This window comes from Canis lupus, chromosome 22, assembly GCF_048164855.1.
Source record: "Canis lupus baileyi chromosome 22, mCanLup2.hap1, whole genome shotgun sequence".
NCBI lineage: Eukaryota > Metazoa > Chordata > Mammalia > Carnivora > Canidae > Canis > Canis lupus.
The window spans coordinates 41,005,385-41,021,176 of NC_132859.1; the positions used below are offsets into that span (position 1 = coordinate 41,005,385).

At 45.7% G+C, this 15,792-nt stretch overlaps 2 long non-coding RNA genes across 3 annotated transcripts in view; both read left to right on the top strand.

Annotated features, from left to right (window-relative positions):
* Positions 1 to 511: 511 nt before the first annotated feature.
* Positions 512 to 3,501, top strand: LOC140614195 (uncharacterized). Its single transcript, XR_012015097.1, has 2 exons — positions 512 to 2,056; positions 2,429 to 3,501. It is a non-coding gene; the product is annotated as an uncharacterized lncRNA (long non-coding RNA).
* Positions 3,502 to 14,538: 11,037 nt separating this feature from the next.
* LOC140614197 (uncharacterized) overlaps positions 14,539 to 15,792 on the top strand; it is a 32,546-nt gene continuing 31,292 nt past the window's right edge. For both annotated transcript variants that reach the window (XR_012015099.1, XR_012015098.1), the window contains exons 1-2: positions 14,539 to 14,718; positions 15,202 to 15,281. This is a non-coding gene — a long non-coding RNA (uncharacterized lncRNA). The remainder of the gene's footprint in view (positions 14,719 to 15,201; positions 15,282 to 15,792) is intronic.

Genomic DNA, 15,792 nt, shown 5'->3' on the forward strand with positions numbered 1-15,792 from the left:
AACTGTTTGTGCCTTTGTCTGTGTTACTGTGTCTTTGTTAACTGTCATAACTGTTTACATAAGGAGAGGGAAATTTCAAACTTGCTGCATGTCAGAATGACCAATCTTTGGCATGGGATGGCCCCGAGAAGGAACTTTCCACCTACCTACTATCTTACAGGTTAAGGCCGTGATCTTCAGGGACAAACTGGACAGCCACCCTGACCAGGTGCCCTACATCCTGGTCTGGCAGGTCATGACCGAGAATTCCCCTCCTTGGCTAAAACCATTTTTACTCCCCAAAGCACACAACTCGCTGAAGGTAAGGAGAGACTCCGGGTCCACTGCCAGACTCTAAAGGCAGGTCTCTGGGCTGCTGCGTGCAAGCCTACCCATCTGGCTGAGGCATGGTTATGTAAGACAGGGTAAGGACAAGAGTCCAGCAGCCTTCTTAGAGAGAATACTAGGAGAGAAGAGCTTGCAGGACTTATAGTAGCAGAAAGAGTCTATAATAATAGAGAAAGTCCGGAAGAGCAACATACCAAACTAAGTGACAGGAGACCTGAAACCTGGCCAAGATCTTTCTGGCCACAACCATGGATGACCCACAGGAAAGACGGAGGCACCTCAAGAAGCTGGCTTCAGGGATAGATAAGGAGGATGGCCCTGGTCCCCGTCGGGAGCACCCTAAGATGTACAAAAACCAACTTGCTTATTGCAAAGAAGAAGGCCACTGGGTGAAAGACTGTCTTCACAAAAGACCTAAGGCCCCTGCCAAGATCTTGGAGATGGAGGACCTGGACGACTAGGGGAGTCGGGGTTCGGCACCCCTCCCTGAGCCTAGGGTAACTCTCAGAGTGGAGCGGCAACCTGTTGAACTCCTAGTGGACACTGGGGCACAACATTCGGTTTTATTACAACCCCAAGGGAAATTGGCAAACAAGACTTCATGGGTGCAAGGGGCCACGGGCACCAAACAGTACTCATGGACTACCCAAAAAACTGTGGATCTTGGCATGGGCCAGGTATCCCATTCCTTCATGGTCACCCTTGAGTGTCCCTACCCGTTGTTAGGATGGGATTTGCTCACCAAGATGGGGACACAAATTTGCTTCCACCCAGAAGGGGCAAAAATCTTAAACAAGGAGGGGCACCCTATTCAGGTGCTTGTCCTGAGTTTAGAAGACGAATATTGTCTCCACCAAATGCCCTCAGCCCCAGTGACTGACATTGACCATTGGCTGCGGGAATTTCCCCAAGCATGGGCAGAAACTGGGGGAATTGGGCTGGCCCGGCACCGACCGCCCATCTACATAGAACTAAAGCCAGGGGCAGACCCTGTCAGGGTCCGCCAATACCCCATGCCTCTCATAGCACGTTCAGGAATCACACCCCACATACGGTGACTTACTGGACTCGGGCATATTGAGGCCTTGCCAGTCAGCATGGAACACTCCCTTGCTGCTGGTTCGGAAACTGCACTAACGATTACAGGCCAATCCAGGACTTAAGGGAAGTCAACTGGTAAGTAGAGGATATGCATCCTATGGTCCCAAACCCATACACCCTCTTCTATTTAAAAGATTCCTTTTTCAGCCTGCCTTTAGCACCCAAGAGCCAAGACCTCTTCGCCTTTGAATGGACGGACCCTGAGAAAGGCATCAATGGCCAGCTCACCTGGACTCGACTACCACAAGGATTCAAAAATTCACCGACCATCTTCGATGAGGCCTTACACGAATTGGGTGAGTTCCATTCTGAGCACCCTCATTTGATAACCTGTTGGTGGTGGAGGACCAAGACACATGCCTGTGAAGCACCAGGGATTTGCTCCAAACCATAGCGGCTCTAGGATACTGGGCCTCAGCTAAAAAAGCCCAGATCTGCGGAGCAGAGGTGAGCTACCTTGGGTACAAATTAAAGGATGGACGAAGATGGTTGATGGATGCACGGAAGGAAACCGTCCTAAGGATCCCACAGCCGCAAACTGCCCACCAGGATGGACAGAGGCATTTCCCACCAAACACGAAACAGCACAGACCGTGACCAAGAAACTGCTGGAAGACATCTTACCGAGGTATGGTTTTTCTGTTAAGACTGGATCAGACAACAGCCCAGGATTCGTCTCTAAGGCAACATGGGGAATGGCACTAGTACTTGGGGCAGATTGAAAATTACATTGTGCATATAGGCCCCAGAGCTCAGGACAGGTAGAGGGGATGAACAGAACATTAAATTAGCCCTGGAGACTGGTGGGGACTGGGCGACTCTCCTCCCCTTTGCCCTATATAGGGTGAGGAACTCCCCATATAAGATGGGACTGACTCCCTACGAGATCATGGTCGGTATTCCTCCACCTATCATCCCCAATTTAAAACCTGAGGTGCTTGCTGAGTTTGATCACCAACTCCTTTTCTCCCTCTAAATGTTACAACGAACCCATGAGCAGGTGTGGCCTAAGCTGAGGGCCCTCTACAAGACTGGGCCACCCCTGGACCCCCATTGATATCGGCCAGGTGACTGGGTGTACGTGCAGAGATACCAACACCAGACACTTCAACCTGATCCTGACCACTCCCACCGCTCTCAAGGTCGATGGGATTACTCCCTGGGTCCACTACACCCACGCCCGGCCAGCTGACCCACACGCCGTTCTCATGGACTTTGTTAAGACTGTGCCGTTCTCACTTACCCCACTAATGTTGCTTATGCTCTGTCCCCTTCATGCCAGAACCAATCCCCATTAGCCATTTAAAAATGTGTACCCAATTCAGCCTTGCTTTTAAAGTCTTTTAAGGTTTAAAAAGATGGGAGCATCTTAACAGTAGAGAGGCTTTTGCAAGCAAGGGGAAGGGGAGGTATGTGCTGCCCCAAATGAGGAATGTTGCTTCTTTACTGACCACTCAGGAATAGTCTGGGAATCTATGGCAAAAGTCAGAAAAGGTTTGGCTAGATGTAAATGGGAGAGAGAACAGCAACAAGGTTGGTTCGAATCCTGGTTTAATCATTCTCCCTTGCTCACTCTGAGAGCAACCAGGACCCATGATTGGGTCCTTCCTTAGGTTCCTCTGAGAGGGGGAAATGTGGAGGCCGAGAAAAATCAAGGCCATTCCACCTCAAGTTTAGCATTAGCACAAGTACAGCCATCTTAGGCCCTTGTGAGTAAGAGCTGAACTTCATAGGAAAAACTGCAGAATGTCCTGGGCAGGGAATCCCGTATCAGAAAGACAACAGAGCTCAGAACTGCCCTAGGCAGAGAATCCCATATCAGAAAGACAACAGAGCCCACGCCAGTGGTAGAAAGTCCCATATTAGAATGAGAACAGAGCTCAATGCCCTTGAAAGCCCCATATCAGAATGTAAACAGAACTTGAGAAATTCCTCCACCCCTTCTGAAAATCCCCTAGACCAGCCCATAAAAACCCAGCTGTAACCCACTTCGGGGTCCAAGTCCCTACTCTACTGTGTCGGGCACACTTGGACCCAAGCTCGAACTTGCAAATAAACTCTCGTGCGGTTGCATCGGTGTTGGCTCCTCGGTGGTTTCTTGGATTTGCAATCTTGGGCACAACAATGAGAGTAGGTGACATTTTGAGGCCTCTCTACCAGTGAGGAAGTGAAAGGGAAATATCTGGGATTTCTATTGGTGACTAAGTCACAGCTCCTGCAGATATCACTGTGTTTTGTTGCCTACCTTCATAGTGGAAGAAAACGCTAAATTTCAGTTAAAAGTTAGTGGGAATAAAGTTGTCATTTTCTCCCACCCAAATATATGGATCCTCTGATTTCTATTTATGTATTTCTTGGGGGTCGGTGGACCCAGGGATAAGATTCCCTCTTCTCTGGGGAGCCTCACCTGAGATGGGCCACTTTCTTAGGCCTCATGCACTCCGTTGGAGATCCCCTTGTTGCTTGGGCTGGTTGCTGTTGAGCCACTGAGGTCAGGGCAAATGCTAGCCTGTGTGCATCCAGACCCTGGGGACAGGAAGGAAACTCTAGCCTTAGGACGTCGTGACTCTCAAGGCTTCTAGGCCAGGGCAAAGCTGAGTGAGTCAACCCCAGCCACGCACAGGAGCTCAGTCAAGAAGGAAAGGAACATGGAGATAGTGTCACCCTATAAGATGAATGTGGTCAGGGCCACCGACCAGCATGCTGAGGAGCCTTAGGAAAAGGATAGAGAGCATTTTAGATGGGCTTTGGGAAGGTGTCACTGGGACACTGGCCTGTGAAAATCAAGTGTGATTTGCAGGGTGGCAGAGGATATCCCCAACAAGAGACATAGCCAGTTTCTGAGGTTGCTGCTGGAGAGTCAGGGAGGGCAGGACAGTAAAGAGGCACAGTCACAGAGATAAGCAGGCAGACAGGCTGGGCCCCAGCTCCACAATGCTGAGCCCCCCAGGCATTTCCTTCTGTGGATACTACCGGGAGAGCCAGTCCAGCCACCAGCACACATCTTGGCTTCAGGACAGCTAGACTCAGTAGTGACAGCTGCCAGGCCCTCCGGCTGGAAGCCACTGCCCTTATTAGCTAGTGTGGGATCAGCTGCTCTGCCGCTCAGCAGTCCAGATGTCTTAGAGGTTTGAAAATCGCCAGATTAAAAAACTAATTGCAGCATTTGCCCTAAGCCTGGCTCATTCCTGTCCATGTCCAGTGTTGTTGCATTTCTGATGGGGGCTGCGGAGGCTGCAAGGAGCTCAAGGGGACCCAGGCCAAGCCTCAGTCCCAAGGGATGGGGGTGGGGTCTGTGCCCTGGCGGCACTCCCTCTGCCTGCCTCTCAAGTGCACCCTTGAATGTACTTCCCAGGAGCCTTTGGAGGAGGAGGAAAGAGCATGCCCAGGGACTGGCTGGGGGCTGTGGACAGGAGGCCCAGACTCCTTCAGCCTCAGCACCCCCTGAGAGGTGATAAGCCTCAGGGACCAGACTGGATCATTTTAATCCAACTCTGATGCTAGAGTTGCTTGCTGGCCTAGGTGGCTCTTTATCAATGTCTTGACTCTGTCTTTTGTCCACTCCCAGCCCATCTACAGGTGCCTGGTTCTGGGTGTCCCCTCTGACACCTCCATCCTCCACAAACCGCCCCAGCCTCCAAGTCTTCCCACAGCCTGCCTCCCCACCCTCCCTGCTGTCCTGTTAGTGAGGGTTTTCCAAAACATACAATGGATTGCGCCTCACCTCTGTCCCTCCAGTCGAGGTCTCCCACTGCCCAAAGAGCAGTTTCTCAGACTGACGTCCCAGCTCTCTTACTATTGTAAGTCACAAGTGTGGCAAAACAGTTTAAAACAGAAGGAGTGGGGTGGGGTAAGTGGGGGAGCAATGCTTCTTGGCTTGAGTTCCAGCTCTGCCACTTACTGGCTTTATGACTTTGGGGAATGCACTTAGCTTCTTTGCACCTCAATTTCCTCATCTGTAAAAGGGGGAAAGTAATAGTCACCCTATCCTGGAGGGTGTGAGGATTAAATGAGTTAGCTCATGTAAAGCATGTAGCATAGTGCTTGGCACATAGTAAGGGCTCAGTTAGAGGTGGCTGTTATCACCTGCTTCATGCTCTCCTCCCCCCACCCCCACTGCTACCCAATATTTTGTCATCTGCTAGCCACCCTCAACTATCCCAATGACCAGAGGTTCCATTAAGACTTCCCAGTGCAGGGCAGGCCGGGTGGCTCAGCGGTTTAGCGCTGCCTTCAGCCCAGGGCGTGACCCTGGAGTCCCGGGATTGAGTCCCACATCAGGATCCCTGCATGGAGCCTGCTTCTCCCTCTGCTTGTGTCTCTGCCTCTCTTTCTTTCTTTTTTTTTTTTTTCTGCCTCTCTTTCTTTCTGTGTCTCTTACGAATAGATAAAAAAAATCTTTTAAAAAAAGAAAAAGAAATGCAGACCCTCAGCTACCTTGACCTCCTGAATCAGTCTACATTTTGGGAAAAAAAAAAAAAAAAAACAAAGACGTCCCAATGCAGCTCTCTATTTATTATCTATTGTTGTGTGAAAATGACCACAAACCTAGCAGCTTAAGACAATGAACATTTATTATCTCACAGTTTTTGTGGGGTTCGAGTCTAAGCATGGTTCACTGGGTTCACTAACTCAGGGTCTCATGAAGCTGCCATCAAGTTGTAAGCCACGGCTATGGTCTTATCTGAGGCTTAACTGGGGAAGGATTTATTACCAAGCGCACATATTGTTGACAGAGTCAAGTTTCTTGTAGCTTAGGACCAAGGACATCATTTTTGTGCTTGCTGCTGGAGGACCTTGGAGGCTGCTAGCTGGAGGCTGTCCTCTGCTCCTAGAGGCTGTCTGGGTTCCTTGCCATGTGATATTTCCCAACATGGCTGCTTGCTCCCTCAAACCCAGGAAGGGAGAGAGATAATAGCAAGATGAGCACTACAATATTTTTCTTTTCTTAAGATTTTATGTATTCATTTGAGAGAGAGAGAGAGAGAGAACACATGGGGGCAAGGGGCAGAGAGAGAAGGAGAAGCAAAATCCCTGCTGAGCAGTGAGCCCAGGACCCTGAGATCATGACCTGAGCTGAAGGTAGATGCTTAACTGACTGAGCCGCCCAAATGCCCACAAGATGGGCACTGTAATCTTATATTACACACACACACACACACACACACACACACACACACACTTTCCATCACCTTTCCTGGTTAGATGCAAGTCACAGTTTCCACCCAAACTCACAGGCAGGGGATCATACAAGATGGCAACACCAGAAGGCAGGGATCTCAGGGGCCACCTGTCTGCCACAGACTCCAACTCTCTATCTTTGCTCTTGCTGCTCCTTCTTTCTGGAAGACCCTCTGCATTTTAGGGTTCAACTTGCTCCTTTTCTCCCAATGTTTCCTGAGCTACTCCATGCCAGCATCTGGGCTGGATTCTGAGGGTACAGTCCAGCCCATCAATTTTTCCCTGCCCAGAATTCTCAGCTCATATGTTTAATACAACACTTGTTCCATTGCCATGTGCAATGCCATAATTGTACATGATTTGTGTAAACACTTCTGGCTTGATGGGCTCAGTTTTCTTATGGGAACCTGTCCTTGACAAGGTCAGGCTGAGTCTGAGTCAGGATTGGGGCTTGGTCTCAGGTCAGGCTTGAGAATAGAGCTCTGAGGACATGTTAGAAAGGGGCTGGGTTTTTTGTTTTTGTTTTGTTTTTCTTAGGTCTACCAATGAGAATTAATCAATTTGTTTTTCAGAAACTAGCACCAATCTTTTCAGAAGCAGTGCATCCAAAGCTATTAAAAACTCTGTTCTGTCCATGAAATACGGTGGCTACTAACTGCAGTGGGAGCTGGAGGTAACAGCTGACAGGAGGGGTTTATTTTTCATACTCAGCAAAGCCTCTCTACTTATCTAGGGGGAATTACAGGTTATTCAGGGGCTGTTCAGTCTCTTTGACCCTTTTGGCTTGGAAAAAGGAGTGCACAATTCCTCTTGGAGCAGGCCTTTGTAGGTGAGGGCTGTGTCTGGGCTTGATCATCCCCCTTAAGATGGAATTCCAGGAATTCCCTGTGAGAAGGCATCAGCTGGCCCAGTTTTCCCTGTGGCATGAGACTTAGAGTGTGACAGATCAGGGGACTGCTGGCACAGGGAACCGAACTGAACAAGTGTTAAGGGGATTCTGGGCTGGCCTCTGGGCAATGTGTATGCTTGTGCCAATTATACTGGTGAGGGAACTGAGGCTGGGGGTGGGGAAAGGCCCTGGGGGAGAGTGCCATAAGGAATTAGGCTGAACATTTCCAGTCCCTGCCCTTACTCCTGCCCTCAGACCCTCCTGTGTACTTTGTGCTTTCCTACCATTCTGGGGAAATGAGACGTTGTTGAGAGATCCAGGTCACCCCAGGATGAAGGAGCACAGTTACCTTTGAGGAGCTGCAAGGTGTCCACACTTTGGAGAGGGCTGGGGGCTTCAGGCCCCAGGAAGACACCTGATGGTGATGTAGTTTTGGAATATAGGTGAGGTTTGGTGGGGTGAGGTCTGGAAGTGATGGGCAAGAAAAAACTCTTGAGACATCTTTGGTACAAAAATGGTGGTTTTATAAAAGCATGGGACCTGTGGGCAGAAAAAGCTGCTACCTAGAGGTTGTAAGGGGTGGCTGATTATATATTTGGGAGTTGGGGGAGGTAAGAAAAGGGGAGGTTTTCAAAAGAACTTTCATATTCTAAAGAGGACCTAAAGGATATTGGAGACCTTGCCTCTGTCAAGTTCAGGCTGTTTTCCCCTCTAGCAAGGTATTAACATTAAGACAGTTGAGAGCTTCCTGGAGGACTGTCACGCATATCCCATCTAGGAGTTGGGGAGGGGGCAGGGTTTACAGGGTGTCAACTTGTGCTTTGTCCTCAGCTGGTCTTCTGTTTTTTCTTTCTTTCCTTTAATTAATTAATTAATTAATTAATTAATCAATTTATTTATTTGTATATTTTTTTAATTGGAGTTCCATTTGCCAACATATACTATAACACTCGGTGCTCATCCCATCAAGTGCCCCGCTCAGGGCCTTCTGCTTTTTCATTAGTGGTTTGGAGGAGGGTTGAAACCTCCAGACCCCACTCCACGGAGGCAGAGCACAGAGCAGGGGATACTTGGGGAGCCAACAGCTGGCAGACCTGGTAGAGCCAGGAGGCAATCTCCAGATGAATAGCCCAAGAGGTGCCTACCTCTGAAGAAGTCAAAACCCAGAGAGGATTCAGAAGATCTTCAAGTTGGGAGTGGGGCTGGGCTAGAACTTGGGGTTCTTTTTCCTCATCTCATGGCCTTTCTCTGGAGGCCCAGGGACCCAGGATATACCCACAAGGCCCTGACCTACACGGGAAGGTTCTCCCTGCTGGCTGATTAAGTTCTGGGTAAATGGATGTTTTGGTTAATGGAAAGAGCTATCACTTAAGCTATAGATGAACTCAGTAAGCCCCACAAAGCCTTACTGGAGGATGGCTAAGCCCTTTCTGTGGAGGTGGTCAGGTCCCATGGCACCTGCGACACCACCACCTACTGCCCTGGTGCGGTGTGGCAATGTGGTGACGTGCTGGAGGGTTACCAGCTCCGGTCCTCTCAGGGCTGTGGGCTGAGGCCTGGAGTATCTGCCTTGAACAAAGGGCACACATTCTGCCTCAGGGGGCGGGTGTGCCGACCAGCCCCACCCACCACACCCACAGGAAGCCTAAAGTTGTATAACAGCTTTTCCTTGGAACCAGAGAGAACTGGCTGGAAGGAGCAGGAGTGAAGGTTTGTCACAGGACAAGTTATTGTTTTTTGCTGCCAAAGACCCAGTGGAAAGGGATAAGAGGCAAACCCACCCTCCTAGGAGCCTAGTTCAAGGTCTGGGTCCTCCTTAGCACCAAGGAGAAGTCAACAGCCTCTTTGTGTTCCAGAGTGGGAGGCTGCCTGGGAGCAGTGTGCTGCCTTTCAGACAGGCTCTCAGAGGAAACTAGATGAAACTGGATTGCCTGAGAACAGGGAGGGTGGAGACTTAGCTTTGAGAGTCAGGCTGTGGGTTGGCAACCAGATTTAGGGAAGTGTGGAATTCCTGGGATTTGAAGCAGTGGGTTGGCCTCAGGGTGGGGTGAGTCTAGTGGGTATATGTGAAAAGCGGAAGTGAACACCCTCAGACTTAAATTTGCTCCATCTGTGGGACTTGAAGGTCCCAGGGATTTGGTGAATCCAGGGGTAGGGGCTTTGGTAGTTAGCTGCACTGGATGACGTGGTGACCTCCCAGATCCCCTTCATTAGACTCTCCACCTCAGCCTCTGTAAATATGGTTCTGATGGCTCACAGCCTTCTCTGGAGAATTCTCTTACACCCGTGGGAACTACATCACATAGAGCATTATACCTCTCACCCCCAGGGACTGTTCAGAGCCAAAGACCAATTCAGAGGATGAAAAAAAAAAAAAAAAAGTCTGCCTCCTTGCCACTGATGGGACCAACTCTGGTACATTTCCTGCACCAATACCCCTTTAGGGTCAGGCTGAGCTTGACCTGTTGAAACCATTCTTGCTCAGCTCCTCTCCTGCCTCATTCTGCTTCATCTGTTCCCTTCTCATGAGTCCTTCCCTCAGTAAACCCTGTCTCAGGCTATGCTCCTGGGGACTCTGACCTGACAATGACCAATATAAAACTTCTTACCCATCTTAGTGAATGCATTTGAGTCAGAAAACAAGTGAGTGTGAATTAAAAAAAAAAAAAAAAGATGAAATGACCACGGTGATCCAGTAGGTCATGGAGCAATTTATGGCTATATCAGACTGTAGAAGGGACTTGTAGCCCTGGAGTAGTCTGGTTGATCATGGAGATAGTGCGTTTTCTTGGGGTAAGAGAGTTGAGATCCTTAAAAGGAGAGTTTCCAGGATTTGAGAGCACTTCATCCCTCGGCACTCAGTGGTACACTGCAGCCTGGAGGGGCCAGGGATCCATAGGCCACATCCCACAGCCCTCCTTGGAGGCCTTGTCTGGTGCTGTGTAGACTGCTTTCCTGATGGCCACAGTGGCTCTTCTCTAAGCTGGAGTGAACTGGCTGTCGAGAGACAGAGCGGTTGAATCCTGATCCAAGATTCCTGTTTCCCACCCCAATGAAGGGACTCTCTTGAAGTTAAAGGGATAGGTTGGCTCCTGGCTCTGTGGTTATCTTGGCAATATTGTTGGTTCATCTTCTGCCTCTTCTGGACCTCATTGTCCTCCCCTGTGAAATGAGGGCATTTGAGGGAAGGAGAGATAGGGGAGGGAAGAGAGAAGAGTTACAGTTACCAATCTGCTCAAAGTCCCTTGAGCTATTTGTTGGCTTGGAACTTTAACCCATTGGCAGCGTGGGGTGGAGGGCATGCCCTTGCTCATCAATGGGGCATATCTGGTTTGGGGCTCAGGGCTCTGATGTTGAGTATATGGAGGAAGGGAGGATGTATAGAGGGTGACTGAAGGTGGCGCTGAAGACTACTTTGGAACCACCTTTACCATCTCTGCCAGAATGTTTGAATTCAACTTCTCAAGGACAATCTTTCTTTGAATTCTCAGGCATGTAGGCTTAAGTGTCCAAACTGGGACACTTAAAAACACTTTTTATTGTGATAAAATACATATAAGTTTTATCATCTTAACTATTTTTAAGTGTACAGTTCAGTGGTATTAAATATATTCATAATATTGTATAACCATTACCACCATCCATCTACAGAACTCTTTAGATCTTATAAAACTAAAATTCTGGACCCATTAAACAGTAATACCCTTATTACCCCTAGCCTGGCAACCACTATTCTTCTTTCTGCTTTGACTACTCTAAGTATCTCATGTAAGTGGAATCACACAGTATTTGTCTTTTGTGTGATTGACTTATTTCACTTAGCACATAGTCCTCAAGGTTCATTTATGTTGTAGTATAGGTCAGAATTTTCTTCCCTTTTTGGATTGAATGATATTCCATTATATGGATATGCCACATTTTGCCACATTTTGCTTATCCAAGCCATGTACTGATGGACGCTGGGTTTCTTTCATGTTTTAGCTATTTCGAATAACTCCATTATGGACATAGACATACAAATCTCTCTTCTAGGCCCTGCTATCAATTCTTTTGGGTATATATCAGAAGTTGAATTGCTGGATCCTATGGTAGTTCTATTTTTAATTTTTTGAGGAACTGCCATACTGTTTTCCATAGCAGTTGACTCATTTTACATTCCCACCAACAGTGCCCAAGGGTTCTAATTTCTCCACATTCTTGCCAACATTTATTATTATTATTATTATTATTATTATTATTATTATTATTTTATAGTAGCCATTCTGACTGGTGTGGGGTGGTATCTCATTATGGTTTTGATTTGCATTTCCCTAATGATGAGTAATGTTGGAGCATTGTTTCATGAGCATCATTTCATTAAATGGCCATTTAAGTAACTATTTTGGAGAAATTTCTATTCAAGTCTTTTGCCCATTTTTGAATTTTTTGGGGAAAACAGAATTTTAGGAGTTCTCTATATATTCTAGATAATATCTTATCATATATGATTTGTAAATATTTTATTCCATTTTGTGGATTGCCTTGTTATTCTGTGGACAGTGTCTTTGGTGTACTAAATTTTAAATTTTTCATAAGGTTCAATATTTCTATTTTTTCTTTTATTGCTGGTGCCTTTTGGTGTCATTCATATCCAAGAAATCATTGCCAATCCAGTGTTGTGAAGCTTTTATCATGTTTTCTTTGAAGAGTTTTGTAGTTTTAAGTATCGCATTTGTAAACTGGGATACTTTTTTTTGAAAAAGATTTATTTGAGAGACAAAAAGAGAGAGACTGAGGGGTGTGTGTGTGTGTGTGTGTGTGTGAGGGACAGAGGGAGAGGGAGAGAGAGTCCCAAGCAGACTGTGCTGAGCTCAGAGCCTGACACAGGACTATAACCTCATGACCCCTGAGCCAAAACCAAGGGTTGAATGCTTAACCAACTGTGCTATCCAAGTACTCCAAACTGGGACAATTTTGAGACTGAAAGGGGTTGCTTTAAAAAAAATAATAAATCCAATATAATTAACAATAGGGTTGTATTAGTTTCAAATGTACTATATAGTGATTCAACAATTCTTATTTTTTTTTGACTCAACAATTCTATACATTACTCAGTGCTCATCAAAAGTGTACTCTTACTCCTCTTCACCTATTGCACCCATCCTCCACCCACCTCCCCTCTGATAATCACCAGTTTGTTCTCCATAGTTAAGAGTCTCTTTGTCTGTCTCTTTTTTCCTTTGTTCATTTATTTTGCTTCTTAAATTCCACATATGAGTGAAATCATATGGTATTTGTCTTTCTCTCACTGGCTTATTTCATGGGGCATTATACTCTCTAGGTCCATCCATGTTGTTGCAAATGACAATATTTCATTTTTCTTTATGGCTAAGTAATATTCCATTGTGTATCTTCTTTGTTGAATGGGAAGGCTTTAAATAATGATGTACTTAAAAATTATTTATATATTGACCAACAAACTGATTATATTTTATGGCAGACCTGTGTCGTTGTCATTCATGGATTAATTTCAAACATAAAATTCTTTCTAAAAAATAAAAGTAACCCGTGTCCATGTTCATTAGAACAAAACTTCATACTGATTATGTGAACACTAAAAATAGTATAGGGGTTCCTGGCTGGCTCAGTCAATAGAATATGCAACTCTTGATTTCAGGGCCGTGAGTTTGAGCCCCATGTTGGGGGTAGAGCGTATTTAAAAATATAGCATATGCAGGAACACTTGGAGCTGTCACCATATCCACTGTAGTTGCTGGGGCCAGAGTGAGTGCCCAGGTGAAAGGTGCACTCTTCTGGCTGGATATTCCTTCAGAAAAGCAATCATCTCCTCATTCCATCATGGTGAATGAAATGGATTTCACTGCTGGGGAGATGGTAGTGCTTCCAGCACTTACTTAATGCAGTGTTTAGCACTGTATAGCTTCTTGGTGTTCAAAGGACAACCATGCAAAATACTGGAGATGTTAACTCCCCACACTGGAAAGTGGTTCCACCAAGGTTCACTTTGTTGGGACTGACATGTTAACTGGAAGAAGTATAAAGATATTTGCCCTTCTACTCTCAACATGGATATTCCAAATATCAAGAGACATGATTATCAAACATGCTTAAAAAAAATAAAGGGGATCCCTGGGTGGCTCAGAGGTTTAGCACCTGCCTTTGGCCCAGGGCGTGATCCTGGAGTCCCGGATGGGGTCCCACGTCAGGCTCCTGGGATGGAGCCTGCCTCTCTCTCTGCCTATGTCTCTGCCTCTCTCTCTCTCTCTATGTCTATTATGAATAAATAAATAAAATCTTAAAAAAAAAAACCCAGGGGCAGTTAGGTGGCTCATTCTGTTAAGCATCTGCCTTTGGCTCAGGTCATGATCCTGGGGCTCTGGGATTGAGCCTCTCATTGGGCTCCTGCTCAGCAGGAAGCCTGTTTCTCCCTCTCACTGCCCCCCTGCTCTTGCTCTCTCTTACTATCTCTCTCTCTCTCTCTCAAATAAATATTAAAATCTTTAAAAAATAAAATAAAACCCCACACAAATTACAAAGAGAAAAAAGGCACATATAGAATGGCAAAACCTGCAGATACCACCTTAGCTAAGTGACCAAAGTTAACATCACCAGTAGTGGGGACAAACTGACATCATTTGCCTCCTGTTGTGACCTTGGAGACATATGGTTCATGTAATATTCTTGCCAATAAATGCATTACCTGAATCATGAGGAAGCAATCAAACAAACCAAAATTGAGGGACATTCTGCACAAACAGTGGACCTGTGTTCTTCAAAAATGCCCAAGTCTCAAAAAACAAAGAGTGAAGATTGTTTACAAATTTGACTAAATAGACATGGCAGCCAAATAAATGATCCTGAATTGGATCTTAGAGTTGGGGAAGAAATTGCTCTAAAAGCCATTATTTGCCAGTTTTGTAGACAAAGATAAATCTAAGCAGCATTTGGAAAAGAAGCAATATTAGAACAAAGAAGCTCAGTCTCAGATGTTCTACTCTGAAGTAACTTATTACTGCTTTTTAGAATAACTAGAGACAAATGTGAACAAAGACACTCAGAAACACATTTTCTTCTCAACTCTACCTACTTGTGACATAGGCAAAGGAAGATGACTCAAACTGCGTTTGAGAAAACAAACAGTTATAAGTGGAAACAAGCCCAGTCTCAGAAATTCTTCTCAAAAGTAACTACTTAATGTTTGTCAGAAAACAGACACAAATGTAAGCTTTATCTGGGGGGGGGGGGGGGGGACAACCCAAGAAATGCATTGTTAACTAACTTTTTTTAAAAAATTGTGAGTTAGAGCCAGTTAAGATGAATCTAGATAGCAATTTTTATTTTGGTATCTGAAAATGTTTTAATTGAATGTTTTATTTTAGGATAATTATAGATTCACATGCAGTTGTAGGAAATAATATAGAGAGATCCCGTGTACCCTTTCTTTACCCAGCCTCCCTCAATGGTAACAACTTATAATACTAGAGAACAATGTTGACCTTGATCTAGTTTGTCCACCCCAAGAATCTCTCCAGTGGACCTTTTATAACTACACCCACTTTCCTCTCTCTCCCTATCCCATTCCTGATCCCCATTCCTGGCAACCACAGATATGTTCTCCATTTCTATAATTTTGTCATTTCAAGAATGTTATATAAATGGAATCATACAGTATGTAACCTTTTGGGTTTTTTTCCCCCACTCAGAATAATTCCCTGGAGATTCATCTAAATTGTGGAGCATATCAAAAGGTCATTCTTTTTTTATTGCTGAGCCATATTTGAAGGTATGTATGTACTAGAGTTTGTTTATTTATCCACTCATTGAAGGACATGAGGGTTGTTTCCAGTTTGGGGCAATTATAAATAAAACTGTCTGAACATGTGCATATAGGTTTTTCTGTTAACATCAAATTTCACTTTTCTCTGATAAATACCCAATACTGCAGTCACAGGGTTTTTCAGTGGTTGCATGCTTAATGTCCTAAGAAACTGGCAACCTGTTTTCCACTGTGGCTCTACCATTTTATGTTCCCACCAACAATGTATGAGTGATCCAGTTTCTCTGCAATTGGTGTTATCACAGTTTTTAAAAAAAATCATTTTAGTCATTTTATTTTGTGGATGTCCAACTGCTCCAGCAACATTTGTTGAAATAATTTGTTTGTCCCTTTCTCCAGCGAATTGCTTTTGTGCCTTTGTAACAAATCAGTTGGGCATATGTGTATGGGTCTATTTCTGGATTCTCTATTCTGTTCCTTTGATCTATGTGTCCATCCGTCTCTAATACCACACTGT